Source organism: Sus scrofa, chromosome 8 (genome assembly GCF_054392235.1).
Source record: "Sus scrofa isolate SSC_HxYL_T2T_F1_AM1 chromosome 8, Sscrofa_HxYL_maternal_Yorkshire_Landrace_v2.0, whole genome shotgun sequence".
NCBI classification, from domain to species: domain Eukaryota; kingdom Metazoa; phylum Chordata; class Mammalia; order Artiodactyla; family Suidae; genus Sus; species Sus scrofa.
In genome coordinates, this window is record NC_139390.1 from 56677501 (window position 1) to 56695000 (window position 17500).

Genomic DNA, 17500 nt, shown 5'->3' on the forward strand with positions numbered 1-17500 from the left:
ATGGGCTCCAGGAGGAAAGAGTCCAGGCCTTATGCCTGCCCTGCCTGGAGAATCCATGTCGCCACACAGCGATCCATCCCGATGCGTTCGTTGGTCCTGCGACGCCCCCTGCCGTAGGCTGCTTTTTATAGTCTCCGAAAAGGTCCGCCAGATGGCTCCCGGGGTGGGCCTGGGACGACCAAGTTCGGGGCCGGAAGAGGCCACTTCCAAGTGGGGGAGGAGTTACAAGTGGGCGGCAGACCTGAAGATAACCTGGAGGGGAGGAAAAAGGAGGGGAACCGTGACCGAGCGAGCCGGAGGGGAGGGGAGGGGAGGGACGATGGGATGGCACCATCGGGAGTCCTGCTCAAAGAATTGGAGCCTCCTTGAGACATGCGACCACATCCATCATTCCAGAGGGAATGGAAGCATCTTCCCCATGGTTGTACAATGATACATGTCCTTCAGAGTCCCTGAGAAAAAAAGGAATACAAGGCAAGATTTTGTCCGTGGAGGGAAGGGGGGGGGGGGGGGAGAACAGAGGCTCCAGACTTTGGATCTCTTGGCACAGGGGCCTCCTGCGCCGTATGGAAAGGACTGTTCCTAGGGTGCTCTCAGAATGGGATTTCTGGGTCCCACGAACCTTGTGTGTTGGACAAAGAGGCAGAAAGAGGGGTTCCCGGCTGGAAAGCCCAAACCACAGCTCTTCAGATGGGTAGGGAAGGGCAGACAGACTTCCGGCCCCAAGCAGTGATCTGGACCTCCAGAGGCCTTAGGACGACTTCACTGAGAACACGCAGAATCCGACCCAGCCACAGCGTCCTCTATACCTAGCTCTGTTTCACTTTCTCTGTCTCTCTCCCCTCCTCCTCTTTCTCCCTCTGATTCTGCCTCTCACTGTCTGCCTATCCTCCGTCCCTCCCTGTCTGTCTCTGTCTCTCTCCCTCACAAGCACACCACCGCGGGTCCCCCCCCTCCCCCCCCTTCTTTCTCCCCCCCCCCCCCCCCCCCCCGGCATATGCTATTATCCTTTTCCTTAAGACTGTGATTTACATGCCATGGAGTCTCCCTTCCCCAGGGAAACCTACAGTGCCTTTGTCCTTAAAAGAGGCAGGGGATGGTGGGGCTGAGGGCAGACATTATTTGAACAGGTGTGAGGACATACATAGGTCTACTGCCTCGGACTGAGGCCATTCTGAAGCTTTTCGGGGGCGTGGGAGATCACACTGTTCCCGGTGCGTGCGTGTGTGTGTGTGTGTGTGTGTGCGCGCGCGCGTGCAGGTGTGTGGGGAGGGAACCCGAATGGGGCACCCCCAGACCGACCGCTTCGGCTTTGGCGCTGGCATGTGGAGGATCTGGAATCCAGGGCCCTCTGGAAAGGACGGATGTGAGACGGACACCCTCTTCTTCCCGTCTTGAAAGCAGGAGAAAAACCTTCCTCTAGAAGCCCAAGTTCAAAGCCAGCTGTTTCAAGGAACGTCTGCCTCTGGCAAGGGGGAGGGGGAGGGCGAGGGCGAGGGGGCGGCCTGGAGGCAGCCTGGAGCACCCACGGCATGCATTCAGAAACCTCGTGCATCTCTCTTCCGGTGCTATCTTTGGGGGGACGTGGTACTCTTGGGCAAGTCCTCCGAACGATAGTGGAAACAAACATCTGTCTTCTCTCCCACACCTGGTGAATGCAGACAGACACACTGGAAGAGCACCCACCCTCCCTTTTCCCCCAAAGGACTCTTGTCACTGTACAGACGGGGGGGGGGGGGGGTGGCCCACGGGGGTGTCACACGCAGTCTTGGTGGCTCGTCTATGTTTCCAATCCGCCCAGGCAGTGCAGGCGGCCACCACTGCTGCTGCCACCTCTCACCGATCGTTCATCCTGTCCGTCAGTGCTATGACAGCACTAAGCTCTTCAGGGAGAAAATGCTCCCTGCCTTTCCTCTCGGAGGGCACACTGAGGGCACCCACTCCCATTAACAAAGTTTATTCACCTTGACAGGAAGAAAAGAGCTTGGGGTTTTTCACACCGCTGCAGATGACACTTTCCTACCGACTCTGGAATTCTCTTGCTCATTCTCCGGTGGGCCCGCCCCCCCATTTCAGGAGAGGGTGTTTGGTTCTGGGTTGGGGTGCGTGTGTGCGCGCGCGTGTGTGTGTGTGTGCGTGTGGGTGTGTCTGTGTCTTGCTTTTTCATTTTATTGGAATACAGTTGACTGACAAAGTTGTATGAACTTACAGGGTTGTTTCTGGGTGTTCGTCATGGCAGTGAAAGGAAACACCAGGATTTCCCTAGAAAGCCATCCCGTTCACCTGATCGGTGGCATGGAGGACATTCACATCCTCCTTGAGTTTCGCATTTGAAAGTGAGGGGCGGGTGCGTGCAGCAGGTCCCCCACCCCCACCCCACCCCGCGCCCCGAACGTGCCTCCCGCAGTGGCACTAGGAGTGTGTGCAATGAAAGGGACAGGACACCAGACACCAGAGGACCATTCTGACCCTCCTTTCCTTCTCTCTTCAGAAAGCAGGAAATAAATCTCTTGGGTGAAAGAAAAGTGTGCTCCCTGCCACGAAATTTGGGGGGGGGGGGTGTCGGGTTGGCGATAAGGACTTCACTGCTCCCATGGCTCCTGCAATGTTCACGAATCCTCCAAATCCTCAAGGCAAGATGGTTCACAACCAATACATGAGCGAGCTGTCAGAGACACCAGGGACTGAAACACTCCGTATTAGGGAGGGGTCCTCACTCACTTTCATGCAAAGGCAGCCACAACAGCAGCCTTTTCAAAGATGGCTGCAGGCAAGGGGGTGGGGGAGATGATGGAGAAAGTGGTGGTGGCGGCGGCGGCGGCGGCGGCGGCGGCGTGGCAGACTTGGATCACGTCCATTATGTTCATTCAACAAACAGTCGGGGCGATGGGAGAATGGCCGCTTGGTGGTCTGGGTTTCTCCAGGCTCCCTGGCCCACTCCCTGCCCCACACCCCCAACCCCCCACACCCCCTTGGACATGGGCAGGAAGGTTTCTAGAGAAGGCAGTGCCTGACCTGCTGGCTCTGTCACCCTGGGGGGAGAACATTTCGGAGAGTCGCCAGAGGCTTCAGACTTCCTACCCCTCTCCCTCCCCCACTCTGAACCCTGGTAACTAGACTTCATTCAACCGACACTTAGGATGGGTCATCCAACTGTTCTCTCATGAAGGAAGGAAGGAAGGAAGGAAGGAAAGAAGGAAGGAAGGTCGGTCGGTGGGTAGGTGGGTGTGTTTTCTGCGTGGGGTGAAGCCTTCCCTCCCTCGATGCAAGCCTGATATCCTCACCTGTCACAGAGACTGGACCCCTAAAAAACTACTGTGTCCGGTTTTCTCCCATTTAGGGGGTTCCAGAGTGTGTGTGTGTGTGCGTGTGCGTGTGCGTGTGCGTGTGTGCGTGCGTGCGTGCGTGCGTGTGTGTGTGTGTGTGTGTGTGTGTTGAGGGCCACACCCACGGCATATGGAGGTTCCCAGATGACGGATCGAATCGGAGGCTTTAGCTGCTGACCTCCTACACCACAGAAACAGGAATGCCAGGTCCGAGCCGCGTCTGGGACCAACACCACAGCTCACGGCAACACCGGATCCTTTACCCACTGAGCGAGGTGGACAGGCATCGAACCTGCAACCTCATGGTTCCTGGTCGGACTCATTTCCACTGCGCCATGGCGGGAACTCTGCTTTGTGGTTTTGGCGTTTGGATTCCAGAAGGTGGCGTAGGGGTCCCTGTTCGTCGTCTATTGGATAGAGACTCTTTTGTGTGTGTATATGTTCATCCCATCCTCCTCATGGATCCCTCTCCCCCGCCCTCATGATTTCTTTTCCCCCCTCTGCTTTTTAGGGCTGCCCTCGTGGCATATGGAAGTTCCCAAGCGAGGGGTTGAATCGGAGCTACGGCTGCTGGCCTACGCCACAGGCACAGCCATGTGGGATCCGAGCCGCGTCTGCGACCGACACCACAGCTCACGGCACTGCCTGCCGGATCCTTACCGCCCCCCTGAGCGAGGCCAGGGATCGAACCCACACCCTTCCCTGCAAAGGTTCCTCGTCGGATGCGCTTCCATGGTGCCACGACAGGAACTCCCCCGTGATGGTTTTTTTTCACGCTGGTGTTCCCACCCACAAGGAAGGAATGGCCCAATATTCTGGAATCACCTAGAGGGGAAAAGACGCTGAAAAAGAACGGAGGGATAGATGGATGTAGATGGATCACTGAATCCCCTTGACTGTACACCTGAAACGAACACAACATTGTAAGCAAGCCCACTGTATGCCGAGCTAAAGCAACAACAACAACCAACAACCACAACAACCACAACAAACTTACATCTTAAAAAAAAAAAAAAAAAAAAAAAAAAAGATGTCCCCTGCAGTTCCCATCAGGGCTCAGCGGTAATGAACCCGACTAGGATCCGTGAGGATGTGGGTTCGATCCCTCCCCTGGCCTCGCTTGGTGGGTTAAGGATCCCGCGTTGCTGTGGCTGTGGGGTAGGCCCGCAGCTACAGCTCTGATTCGACCGTGAGTCTGGGAACTTCCATAGGGCTGGGGCGTGGGCATTAAAAAAAGATATACTATATGCATACTATATACATATGTAGGAGTTCCCGTCATGGCTGGACGAATCCGACTAGGAGGCCTGAGGGTGCGGGTTCGATCCCTGGCCTCGCTCGTTGGGTTCAGGATCGGGTGTTGCCGTGAGCTCTGGTGTAGGTCGCAGACAGGGCTCGGATCCCGCGTTGTGCTGGCTCTGGTGTAGGCCGGTGGCTACGGCTCCGATTGGACCCCTAGCCTGGGAACCTCCATGTGCCATGGGTGCAGCCCTAGAAACAGAAAATAACTACGTGTGTGTGTGTGTGTGTGTGTGTGTGTGTGTGTGTGTGTGTGTATACAGATAGATATAGATATATAGATATAGATATATCACCTAAAGGCCCAGGACTAGAGAAAGCATTGGGTCATTAGGATCTAAGAATCTTCTCCCCGCCCCCCAAATCCATCCATCCATCCATCCATCCAACCCACCCTCCCTCCCTCCCTCCCTCCCTCCCTCTCTCCATCTTTCACTTTTCCTGATAAAGACAAAGGGACAAAAATTGTTTGTTTGGTTGTTTCTTTGTTTGTTCGTTTTTTTCTCAAAAGTTGTACATCTACTTTGTAACTTATACCTCTGTCAGAGGGATGGAGAATCCTTGACCTTTTCCTCCCTACCCAAATCCTTCCAGAAATCAGAAACTCAGTGGCTGGAAAACTGGACTGGATCCTGAAGTTTTTCCAGTTGCCTTCCATCTCTGGCTACAACTCTCTTCATCAGCGTTTCCCATTTTCTCCCACCCTTTGGACCTGGCATCCTTGCGGATGAGAACACGTATCGCTTGTCCCGAGGCCCTGAAAACGGAAGCCCGTGGAGTCCCTCGATGAACACATCAGAGAAATGGTCTCTGAGAGTGAAACCATCACCCTGTGTTCATTTCTCTAAGAGCCCCTCGGAAAGTTGGCCCCAACACCTGACGGCATTCTCAGAGGGGCCTTTCAAAAGACTGAAGGGGCGTTCCCGTCATGGCTCCGTGGTGAGCGAATCCGACTAGGAACCGTGAGGTTGTGGGTTCGATCCCTGCCCTCACTCAGTGGGTTAAGGATCCAGCGTTGCCGTGAGCTGTGGTGTCGGTCGCAGACACGGCTCAGATCCCACGTTGCTGTGGCTCTGGCGTAGGCTGGCAGCTATGGCTCCGATTCGACCCCTAGCCTGGGAACCTCCATATGCCATGGGAGCGGCCCAAGAAATGGCAAAAAGACAAAACAAACAAACAAACAAACAAACCGAGAAAACAAAAGACTGAAGGGACTTTCCCCTCTCCCTCTCTCTTCCCTCTGTCTCTCTCTGTCTCACTCACTGTCTCTGTCTGTCTCTCTGTGTCTCTCTCACACGTACACGCACACACACACAGAGTCACCGGCTCCGTTCTTCATATGTAACAGTTTGAAAGTTCCAGGAAAGTTTGGCAGCCCAAACCGGCCTTGGTACTCCAGCTCCAATTAAGTCTCAGAGACAGAGTTTTGGGTGAAGCATAAAGAACAGCTTTATTGCTTTGCCAGGCTAAGGAGGCCACAGCAGGCTAAGGACCTCAAAACTGTGTCCTCCCTTGAGAGGGGATAGCAAGGGGTTCTATAGGTTTAGCTTAATGGTGGGCATGGGGGTGGCGGAGCTGTCTAGAAGCATCAGGGTGCTTGCATTCTCCCTGGATAGGAGATTAGGATAGACCATTTCAAAGTCATCAAGGCTGGAGTCAGGTGGTCCATGGAATGTTTCTAGTGTCTTTGGGGTTATGGCATTTTGACCTTCTCTCCGGAGTGAAGATTGCTCATCCACGGGGTGGGGGGGGGGGCGCAATCCTTAGGGAGTGTTTCAAGGGTAGAGAAAACACCAGGTTCACTACAACTCTGACTCGACAGTAGTCATTAGTCATAAGTTCGTGGGCCAAGGCAAGCCATAACCTAATGGAGACTATTTCAAAGTAGCTTTTAGCTGTAACAATGTCTCTGGCTCCAACACACCAGCACTCCCGGGCTTGAGCTTGGTTTCAGTTTCAGAGGAGGGAACTCTGGCTCCAAGGATTAACCCCTTCGTTCCTTTGGTTTCTGTGGGCCTGGTTCGGGGAGCCCATCCACATCACCGCCTTTTGAGAGGCCATCTGACAACTGTTTCACCAAAGCGACGTCATCTCAAAACAAGGAAACCAGTTCCATAAATGGAGGATCTCTCCCTTCCCCCTCCCTCCCTCTCCTTCTCACTCTCCTCTACCCACAGCTCATGGCAACGTGGGATTCGTAACCCAGTGAGCGAGGCTGAGCATGGAACCTGCCACCTCATGGTTCCTAGTTGCATTTATTTCCACTTCTGCACCACGATGGGACCTCCCCAGCTCAGTTTTTCACACGTGAGGTTTCCCGGGACGTTTCGGAGGAGGCGGACCCCAAACGTGTCTCCATGCCCTGTGTGGGTGATTCCTGTGAGGTAAAATGACTTAAGGACCGGCCCACACCAAAGGGACACTCTGGCCCTCCTTTCTGGCCCCCAGACAGCAGGAGATGAAAATCTCCTCCTCGTGCAAAGGAAGATGGCAAGTGAAGATGTCCATTCCCACACCAAGGCCAACATGCTCCAGAAGTTTTGCGGGGTTTCCCGGGTTGGGAAATGGCGGGGGCTCCTTTGGCCTGACACGAGGCGAGTTTCGTGCACACATCCTCCCCCACCCCCCTCCATGCAGTCTGCGAGGGGCAGCCTGAGGGTAGGGAAATTGGGGAAAGAGGGGAAAAAAAACACTTTCCCTAAAGAGAAGCTCCAGGAAAAGTCACCACCTCTGACTTGACTGGAGAGTTTCTGCATTTGAATGAAGTGATTGAACCCAGGCCCTGAGGCCTGGATCTTCCTGATCTCCCCTCCCCCCCTTCCCGGGCGTGAGTCCAGGCGATTTGGGAAGCGAGAGGCGGCGCAGCAGGGATGGCGGCCGGGGGTGGGGGGTGGGGCGGGCAGCTGGGGCCGGGAGTGGGGGGGTGCGGGACTAATGAACCAGCGCCTGCCTGCCTGCCTGCCTGCCTGCCTGCCTGCCTGCCTGAACGAGCCCCTCCCCTCCCCCCCCACCCCCTCCCCACGCCCACCCGCCTGAGGGCGGGGATGGGGCCTGAGAGCTACGGGAAACTTCTTTGCTAGCTACTTGTCAGGGAGTGATCCCAGCTCAAAGTCCCTTTGCTTATTTCGGAACAAGGTCTGAGTCTCAGCTAGTACAGAGTTTCTGAATGTCTCGGCACATGGACTGGCCTGCACCAAACAAGCAGACAGGAAGAAAAATGAACACACAGAAACCCAGCTGGTCTCCTTCTCCCAGAGTCTCTCTTGGAGAAATTACCTTAAGCTCAGTGACTTTGCCCCGTCTCCCTCTGGTGCAAAGCCATCCCTGGAGGAGCCAGGTCTTACATGAGCAGGGCAGGGCAGGGCAGCACCACCCAGGTGAGCTGGAGAGTGGAGAGTCAAGTTGATAGATACCCCAAATGTGGCTGGCCAGGGGTCTGGGTTAGCATTCCGTGTGAACTCACACACCCAGGCACCTAGCACCGATTTCCCCATGTTCTTCCGACCGTGATTCTCACTCTTCTTCTGTCCCCCCCCCCCCCCCACCTTCGGCTTTTTGCCTTTTCTAGGGCCGCTCCTGCGGCATATGGAAGTTCCCCTGCCAGGGGTCCAATCGGAGCTGTAGCCGCTGGCCTACACCAGAGCCACAGCAACGCGGGATCTGAGCCACATCTGCAACCTGCACCACAGCTCACGGCAATGCTGGATCCTTAACCCACTGAGCAAGGCCAGGGATGGAACCTGCAACCTCATGGTTCCTAGTCAGATTCATTAACCACTGAGCCACAATGGGAACTCTGACTCTCCCTCTTCCCTGCCTGATACCTTAAGAGCCTGATCGTTTGTGGGGAAATGAAATCCCAGCTGGCAAGAGCCACCTTATCTTCCCAGCACACGAGAAAAGAATAGGCGCAGGCTCACATCCATCTTATGTTTCTATGCCTTGCCCTGGCCCCACCGTTTCAGAAAGCTGTGTCCCTCCACCTGTCAAAAGCCAAAGCCCAGGAGTTCCCGTCGTGGAATAGTGGAAAGGAATCCAACCAGGAACCATGAGGTTGCAGGTTCGATCCCAGGCCTTCCACAGTGGGTTTAGGATCTGGTGGCATCACCTTGCGCTGCGGTGTAGGTTGCAGACGCAGCTTGGATATGATGGTGCTTGTGACTGTGGCATACGCCCCAGCAGTTGTAGGTCTGATTCGGCCCCTAGCCCGGGAACCTCCATATGATGCGGGGGGGGGGGGGGGGTAGGGGGTAGGGGGAGGCTGCAGCCAAAGCCCAAGGAAGAAAGACAATCAGAATGTTGCGTGGAACTCCTGGAGACTTAACAGCCACCACCAGTCATGACCATGGCTGTCAACCGACACCAGAGCCAAAGAAATGTCGGATCAAATAGGAACCTGCCACTTACACCAGTACTCACCACAATGCAGGACCACAAAAACAAAGGAACAAGAAACCAAAACTAAATAATTGCCCAGGAGCAGCAGGTGCAGGAAAACCATGCTGACTCTCACCCCCCAGAAGCCAGAGGTAACCTATTTATCACCCCACACGCACACACCTCAGCACCACCAGCACCAGCACCCCACCCCCCCACCCCAGGATCGAATCTGCATCCTCGTGGGTGCTCCTCAGCTTTGTTACCAATGAGCCACAATGGGATCTCCCCAATCCAGGTTTTTATGTTTCTTTTTTTTTTTTTTTTTTTACCCTTGCTTTCTTCGGGTGGCACTCACGGCACACGGAGGTTCCCAGGCTAGGGAATCAGAGCTTGAGCCACTGGCCTACACCACAGACACAGCAACACCAGGTCCGATCTGTGTCTGCAACCTACACCACAGTTCAGGGCAATGCCAGATCTTTCACCCACTGAGCGAGGCCAGGGATCAAACCAGCACTCTCATGGATGCTAGTCAGATTCCTACCTGCTGAGTCACAATGGGAACTCCACTAAATACATAAATTTTTTCAAAGAGAGAGAGAGAGGGAGGGAGAGTGTGTGTGTGTGTGTGTGTGTGAGAGAGAGAGAGAGAGAGAGAGAGAGAGAGAGAGAGAAGGTCTGGTATCACTTGGGGAAAAATAAAATTATGCTTGGAGAAAAATATCTGTCCCTAGAGATCATTCACAATGGCTTGCTCTGCCTGTTCATTTCTCTCTTTCTTCCCTTTTCTTTTTTCCTTCCTTTTCTTTTCCTTTCGCATCTGTCTGTGCCGTGTGTGTGTGTGTGTGTGTGTGTGTGTGTGTGTGTGTAGTCTTCTTTTAGGGCTTCACATGTGCCATTTTGTAGGTTCCCAGGTTAGGGGTCAATGCTAGTCGGGTTCGTTTCCACCGAGCCACAACGGGAATTCCTGCCTTGTGTTTCTTTATCTTTGTTCTGTTACTAGGTGCTAGGGATTCCTTTTTGTTAAGTCCAGTCACTTAAATAAGGGTGTTTGCAGGGTTGCCTAAAGCATCAAAAATGTATTTTCTCATTAAATATTGGAATGTGGGGAGTTCCTGTTGTGGCTCAGTGGTAACAAACCCGACTAGTATCCATGTATGCCGGTTCGAACCCTGGTTTGGGAACTTCCGTATGCCACAGTTATGGCTCTAAAAAATCCTCTCTCTCTCTCTCTCTCTCTCTCTCTCTCTCTCTCTCTCTCTCGATAATATACACATACACACACACATCCATACGTACATACCTATGTACACGTATACATATACATTGGAATTTGGTCTGCCATCGATGAGATGCTCCCTCTTTGTGTGTTGTTCATTTTGTTTTTTGTTTTTTAGGAGTGCACCCTTGGGATATGGAAGTTCCCTGGGCTAGGGGTCGAAGAATCGGAGCTGTAGCTGCTGGCCTGCACCTCAGCCAGAGCTATGCCCTGCCAGATCACCCGATCTGAGCTGAGCGGCCACGTCTGTCACCTACACCTACCTCCCCCTGAATGAAGACGTATTTTCAATACATCTCAAGTGGAGAAAAACTTGCTAAAAATCACTTTATTTGTCATGGAAACCATATCTTCTAGCAGACATGGCACAAAAGCCAGTGTTTATGGTCATCACACCACAGACATCAGAATTCCAAGCTTCTAGGGGTTTCTGGGGGCGGGGGGTGTGTCCCCAGGGCCTGTGGAAGTTCCATGCCCGCCGCCACTGCCACTGACTGCTGCCGCCCCTCTGCCACCACCCAGGGATCCTTCGCCCTGGGTGGGTGGGGGGAGGGAGAGGGTATCTCAGCAGAAACGATCTTATCTTACGGGGTTTATGGGTGGCTAGAAGCATGTGGTTCTGTTCATGTCATGCTCGAGGTTTCGGTTTTTGCCCTCCTACCTACCCAATGGTCGGCAGATGGAATTCTTCTGGTTTTCTCTGGCCATCCCTCTCCTCGAACTCACGGGTCCAGTTTTTCTCCCACATTTGACTTTTCCGGGAGATCCACAAAAGGAAGCGCCAACCCTTGACATCCACCGACAAGAGATCACCACCCTCTGCCCCTCTTTAGCCCCTTCTCATCCTCATGCCTGCCTGCACACATCGGAGACATTTCCAAGTGCCCAGGAGGATCCTTGGACCCTGACACCTCGAAATCTTCCCTGAGCAGCAGTGCTCGGGACTCAGACCTGGGGTTTATCACGGGCTCCAACCACGACCTTTGGTTTTCCTGGGCTGGGAGATCGGTTTCATGAGATGGAACCGGCTGCGGATTCAGCTTCTGGATCTGGAATGTGAAACGTTGTACACGACTTTTTTCAAGGCATGACTGTAGGGGAACGAAACCTTGCCCCCCCCCCCCCAACCCGCCACATCCCAGATGTCACATGAGCACGGGGAGGAATTCTGTGGAGCTGGAAACAACCATGACCCAAAAGAACACAGGAAGGAATTCCTGTCATGGCGCGGCGGAAACGAATCGGACTAGGAATCACGAGGTGGCAGGTTTGATCCCTGACCTCGCTCAGGGGTTTAAGGATCTGGCATTTTTCCGCGAGCTGTGGCATAAGGTCTCAGATGTGGCTCGGATCCCGCCGTTGCTGTGGCTGTGGCTCAGGCTAGCAGATGCAGCTCCGATTCAACACCAAGCGTGCGCGCGCGCGGGGTGGGGGGGGGGTGGGGGGGGAAGGGAAGCAAACCTCCTAAGAACGACGAAAGTGCAGTTAGGAAACAGAAAATGATGATCCCGGAAGTCCACTTGAATGTGGTTGGGAATCATGCATAGGACCACACCGCCACCGTGTGAGAGACCAGTGCAAGACAGCTGAACAATACAAAGCGGGGTGGGGGGGGGGGGTGCTTGGCGGGGGTTGGAGGAGGAGGAGGAGGAGGAGGAGGAGGAGGAGGAGGAGGAGGAGGAGGAGGAGGAGGAGGAGGAGGAGGAGGAGGAGGTGGGGGGAGACGGCGGCACTGGTGGTGGGCAAAGGTGCCTCTGGGCGAGGACTTTGGTGACCATATTCTCATGGCAGGCTTGAGAGCCCAAAAGATGACATGGTGGAGGCTGAAGTTAAATTTGGTCAAAAGGAAAACAACCATGAGAAAAGATGCGTCCACCCACACATAGAAAAGATATCGTGCCAAGAATGGGAGCCCTGTTCCAATGGCTCTTCCTGGGATTGTGGGAAATGAATCGATAGCAAGAAGATGCTTTCACATCCATGTCTTCAATGACTCCTGTACTAAGTGCGTCGTGGTTTTGCCAGTTTGGCAGAGTTGTGGAATGTCATCCGGCAATTGCATCTCCCCTGCCCAACCAGCAAGATGGAGTTGTTCTTTTTTTTTTTTTTTTTTTCCTGCTGCACTGCCTTTCCTGTGCCAGGGATCGAACTTGAGGCTCAGCTGTGACCTAGGCACAGCGGGAACTCCGAGATGGATTTCTTTTTCCTTCTTTTTCTTTCCTTCCTTCCTTTCTTCCTTTCTTTCTTTTCTCTCTCTCTCTTTCTTTTTCTTTTCTTTCTTTCTTTCTCTTTCCTTCCTTTCTTTCTCCTTTCTTTTTCTTTCTTTCTTTCTTTCTTTCTTTCTTTCTTTCTTTCTTTCTTTCTTTCTTTCTCTCTCTCTCTCTCTCTCTCTATCTTTCTCTTTCCTTCCTTTCTTTCTTTCTCTTTCTTTCTCTCTCTCTCTCTCTCTCTCTCTCTTTCTTTCTCTTTTCTTTCTTTCTTTCTTTCTTTCCTTCTCTCTCTCTCTCTCTCTCTCTCTCTTTCTGGTTTTTTTTTGGGGGGGAGCCACACCCGCAGCACATGGAGGTTCCCAGGCTAGGGGTCAGTTCGGAGCCTTACCTGCCGGCCTACACCACAGGCACAGCCACGCGGGATCCGAGCCGCGTCTGTGACAGACACCACAGCTCACGGCAATGCCAGATCCTTAACCCAACAAGTGAGCCAGGGATCAAACCTGCAACCTCATGGTTCCTGGTCGGATTTGTTTCCACTACCCCAGGATGGCAATCCTGAGACTTGCAAAGTTTATTGTTTGTTTCGGGTTTTCTCCACCCCCTCTCCCTCCTGTTTCAGCTTTATGTTTTACTTTTTGGCCACACACACGGGCAGCAAGTGGAAGTTTTTCCTGAGCCAGAGATGGAACCTGCACCACACAGGGGCAACCAGAGCCACCGCGGTGAGAAAGCAGGAGCCTTGACCCTGTTGGTCGTGGGCTTCCTTCTTCTTCTTCATCTGTTGTTGTTTTTTGGGTTTTTTTTGGGGGGGGGGTTGTTTTCCTTTTTTTGTTTTGTTTTGTTTTGTTTTGGATGAGATTTCAGTTCACCCCCCCACACATACACACACACTCATAGTGTTGCGTTGTACTTTCCCTCCGTTGTGGTTGGTCAGTCATGCTGAAATCCATGTTTCTATGACCTGACCACCAGAGCATTTGCCCCAGGCAGCCATTTGTTCTCTTTGGACTTTGTCTCAGTCTATGCAGAGAGAGATTTTCATTTCCACTTTCCTAGGATCGACTGTATCCTTCTCTCCCTTCCTAAGCTTCTGGGCTTTGCTTGTCTGCTTTTGACAGACCGTCTCCGTCGGTAAGGGTGGCAGGTATACCGACTCCTGCGTTGTCGTTCTCCGAGAGCTTGCCGGGTTTCGTTTTTGCCAGTCCCCGCCTACCCTCCCGCCCTCCCTCTCTCCCTCCCTCCTCCAGCTCCGTGCAGGGAGGTGGGGTGGGGGTGGGGGAGAGAAGAGAAGGTGGAGGGGAACCTGAGATCTCTCTCGCTAGTGCCACCCTCACCGCGCCGGCTTCTCTCTGGAATTCCCAAGCCCAGGAAGGGACATGCTTGGGGGAGCGAGCGCGGCTCCTTCTAGGCAACAGCGAGAACCTCTTCCCAGCTCCTTCCCCGCCGCCGCCGCCGCCGCCGCCGCCGCCCCCCTCTTTCCATCTGCTGCCATCACGCCACGCAGTGCCTTGCCAGGAGGCAGCTCCGTAGTGGAAGCCTCGCGGTCGTGCAGGACGCCTGGCGCCTCGGCCCCGGGAAGAGCTCGGGCATTTGGGTGGCCGGCGCTGTGTCGTTGTGTCGCCGCCGGCCGGCCGGCCTTCCGGATCTGTCCTGGTGACGTTGGTGGCGGTTGTCGCGTGCCATCTAGTGTCCGCTTTTATATCGTCCCTTCCCTCTGCAGCTTTGGGGACCTTCGCGAGGGATGTGACTCAGCCATCCGGCCTGAGTCAGAGTTCCGGGAGGCTGGCGACACTGGCGGCGACAGCTCCGGTGGCTCAGAGGCCTGGGAGTGTCCCTCTCTCACCGGAGATTGGGCGTGCAGGCCTGTGAGGGAGTGACTGTCACCGCGCTCCCCAGGCAGGTTCTGGGGCCGCCTGGCCGGGTCGACCAGCATCCGCTCTTGCCGCTCCGGCCCCGGGGACCGACCAGGCCTGGGCCGGGCCGCCTCCCTAGCGAGGGGAGAGGGTGTGCGGCGCCCGGGACTGCCTGTGCTCGGGTGGCCTGGCCTTGTCCCGGGTCGCCCTTTGGAGCGTGAATGACTCCCGCCCGCCGTCCCTCCAGCCTCTCATCCCCGAAGTGAGGAGCGGCCCGGGCTGTGCGCTGTGAGGGCGTTGGAGGGCGCGACAGGCTCGGTGGCCGGCACGCTTGTTTCCCGGTCGTCATGCCGGCATGGGTCCCTCCCCCCCTGCCCCCCGACTGATGGCTACCGCCGGCCCGTGCGGAGTCGTACTGACGAGGTCTAGACCGGCACAAGCCGTGAGGGGTGGAGCGGAAAGGGTGGCTCGGGCCCCGGCGCCTTCCTTCGCGGGGTCCGTTCGTCGGAGGCGCCTCCGTGGAAACATTTTTTTTCCAAGTCCTGATGGATCCGGAGATGGTGGATGGTACCCCGCCGGCCCCCTGCTCCCGGGTGTGGCCGGGAAGGGTGCACCTGGGCCTGAGGCGTGCCCATGTAGGGTCCCGGTCGTTGGACAAGACTTCGTTTCCCACGCTCTCATTCCCCCCCCCCCCGCCCCCCCGCCCTCGGAGTGTTTCCCTGTCGGTCGGTCGATCTGTCGGGAGGTGGGGACCGGCCTGAGCTGGATGGTGTGTCCTGGATTTTGGGGGAGCCAAGTCCCCGTCTGGAGCTCCGGACAGACCGATACCTGCCCGCGTGGGCAAGCCGGGAAGGGCTTCCCCGGCTGGCCGGCCGGCTCCACCTCCTTCCTGTCCCTGTCCCTTCCTTGCGGTCACGCTCCCCGGGTCGACCAGATGGCCCTGAGAGCGCTGGGTCTGGCGACTCTAGGGCAGGGCTGGGGGACAAGTGTCCGGATGGGGGTTCCGGGGATACCCCCACGTCCTGTGGGTGGGCCCCGCTGCTGGGCATGGACATTTTTCGCGGCCGAAATAGGCCTTTTCTGTCACCAGGTAGATGCTGACACGATCCTCTTCAGCGCCTGTCGCTGGAGACCTTGGGCCTCTGGATGCACGTGGGGGGCTTTGGGCTTTCGGCTGCTGTCCAAGGCCTGACCCTGCCCTTTGCACCCCGCGTGGGGGCCGCTCGCCTGGGCCTGTGCGCCGGCTCTCGCTTGTGCATCCAGCTGGCCCATGCTGCGGTGTCCCCTCCGGTCTTTGGCTGACCCGAGGGCGGCAGGGCGCGTGGCCCTGTGGGGTCTTCTACCCTGTGTGCCTCCCTGCTGCGGGCACCCGGCGGCTCGGCTGGAACAACCCCACCCTGTTGGCTCCGTGCCACGTGTCAGGCATTCTCCCTCCCGGGGTTGTCAGCCGCTGTCTCTCCCCTGAGAGAGGAAGGGGAGGAGGAGGAGGAGGAGGAGGAGGGGGGGCCGGTGAAGCTGAAGCAGGCCCCCGTGGTGATTGTCTTTGCTGGCCCTCCCTCCCTCCCTCCCTCCCTCCCCTCTTCTGGGCTCTTCCCTGGCTCTGCCAGGACTGATCGATGTGGTGATGTGGCGCTCTCCTGGGCTTGGGCTTAAGCCGCGCCAGGTGAGGGACGGCCGCTCATGGTGAGTTGGGCCGCGCCTCTCATTCTGTCGCGGGCCCCTCGCTGCTCCTCCCCCACCTGCGGGTGGTGTGGGGGAAGGCAGGGGTGCGGCCTCCAGCCTGACCTCTGGTCTCCCGCCCTGCTGCCTTCGGGTGTCAGTCGGGGGGGGGGGCCTGGGTCCTTTGGGACGCAGCAGGCATTCTCGCTTTGCCTCCTTGGCGTGTGCCTTGCGAGCGGTCCCTCCCCAAAGTGGGGGGAGGCCTCCCTCGCTGCCATGCTTCGCATCCCTGCGGGTGCGTGAGCGTGCCTCCCCTGGTCCTCTGTGGTGCCCCTGGAGTACTCCGGGTTGCCTGTCAGATGCCCGAGGCCGAGCGGTGGTGTCGTTTTCCTCTCCCAGCGGTGAGTCCCCTCGGGTCCCCACTGTGGTGGTGGCGTGCCCCACGAGCAGCTTCCTAAAGCTCAGGGGAGGGGGTCGAGACGGTAAGGCAGGGGAAGCTTGTGTCCCCTCCCCGGGAGGGGCTCAGGTGGACCCCTTGTCATGGGTCTCCCTCACTGTGTGCCAGTGAGGGCAGCCCTTGGCCCTTGAGTGGCACGCCCCATGCTTCTCCCTTGACCGGGAAGGCTGCATGTGGTCGTGAGAGCGACCGCGGTGGGCCGGGAGATGTGAAGGGGGGGTCCCCGTCTGGCTTTCCGGACGTGGCATCCCTCCACCCACGTGGAAAAGTCTGAAAGGCAAGCCTGGTGGCAGCACAGACTCTTGCCCTCCCGGCTCTGACCGTGGACGCTCACATGGGCTGTGTGCTTTACCCATACCGCAGACCCCCCCCCCTTCTGACTTCCCACTTTTTGGGAGTGTTCCCACTCCCGTGGGTCCCCGAAGGGGCGAGCGATGGTGTGTGGGGCACGACGCGCCCTCGGTGAGAAAGCCTTCTCTAGCGATCTGAGAGGGGGGCCTTGGGGTACCTGGACCCCCCAGCCGCCGCCCCTCCTGAAGTCTGCAGGGCAGTAGCTGCCGGCGCTACTTGCCACAGCGTGTGGGCAAGAGCCGCCCTCGCGCGAGGGGTGCGCTGGCCCCCGCGGTGGGGGCCAAGCGCTGCTCTTTTGCCTAATGCGGCCTGTGCCTCCCCCCTCCGAGTTGGGGGAGGGTCACGCCGGGCCGGGCCGGGTTTTGGCGTCCAGCGCCGGGCTGTGTGCTGCGTGGGCGCGTGGTGCCCCTCCCCTTGGAAGGGGAAGTGGAGGAGGGGGATGCGCCCCGTCCCCCGGCGGCCTCTGCCCCTGCCTCCCCCGCTGCGAGCCGCCCGTCGGTTCTTCCCGCACTCGCCTGGGGTCGCAGCTGGTGGTGTGGAGGTGGTGAGCGAGCATGGTTCGGGCCGCCTCGCTCAGGAGCGTTTCCCCCAGGCGTCAGGCCCTGGAGGGTGGACTAGGTGAAGGACGGATGAGATGAGGGTGGAAAGATGGACGGATGGGTGAGATGAGGCGGACGAACCCC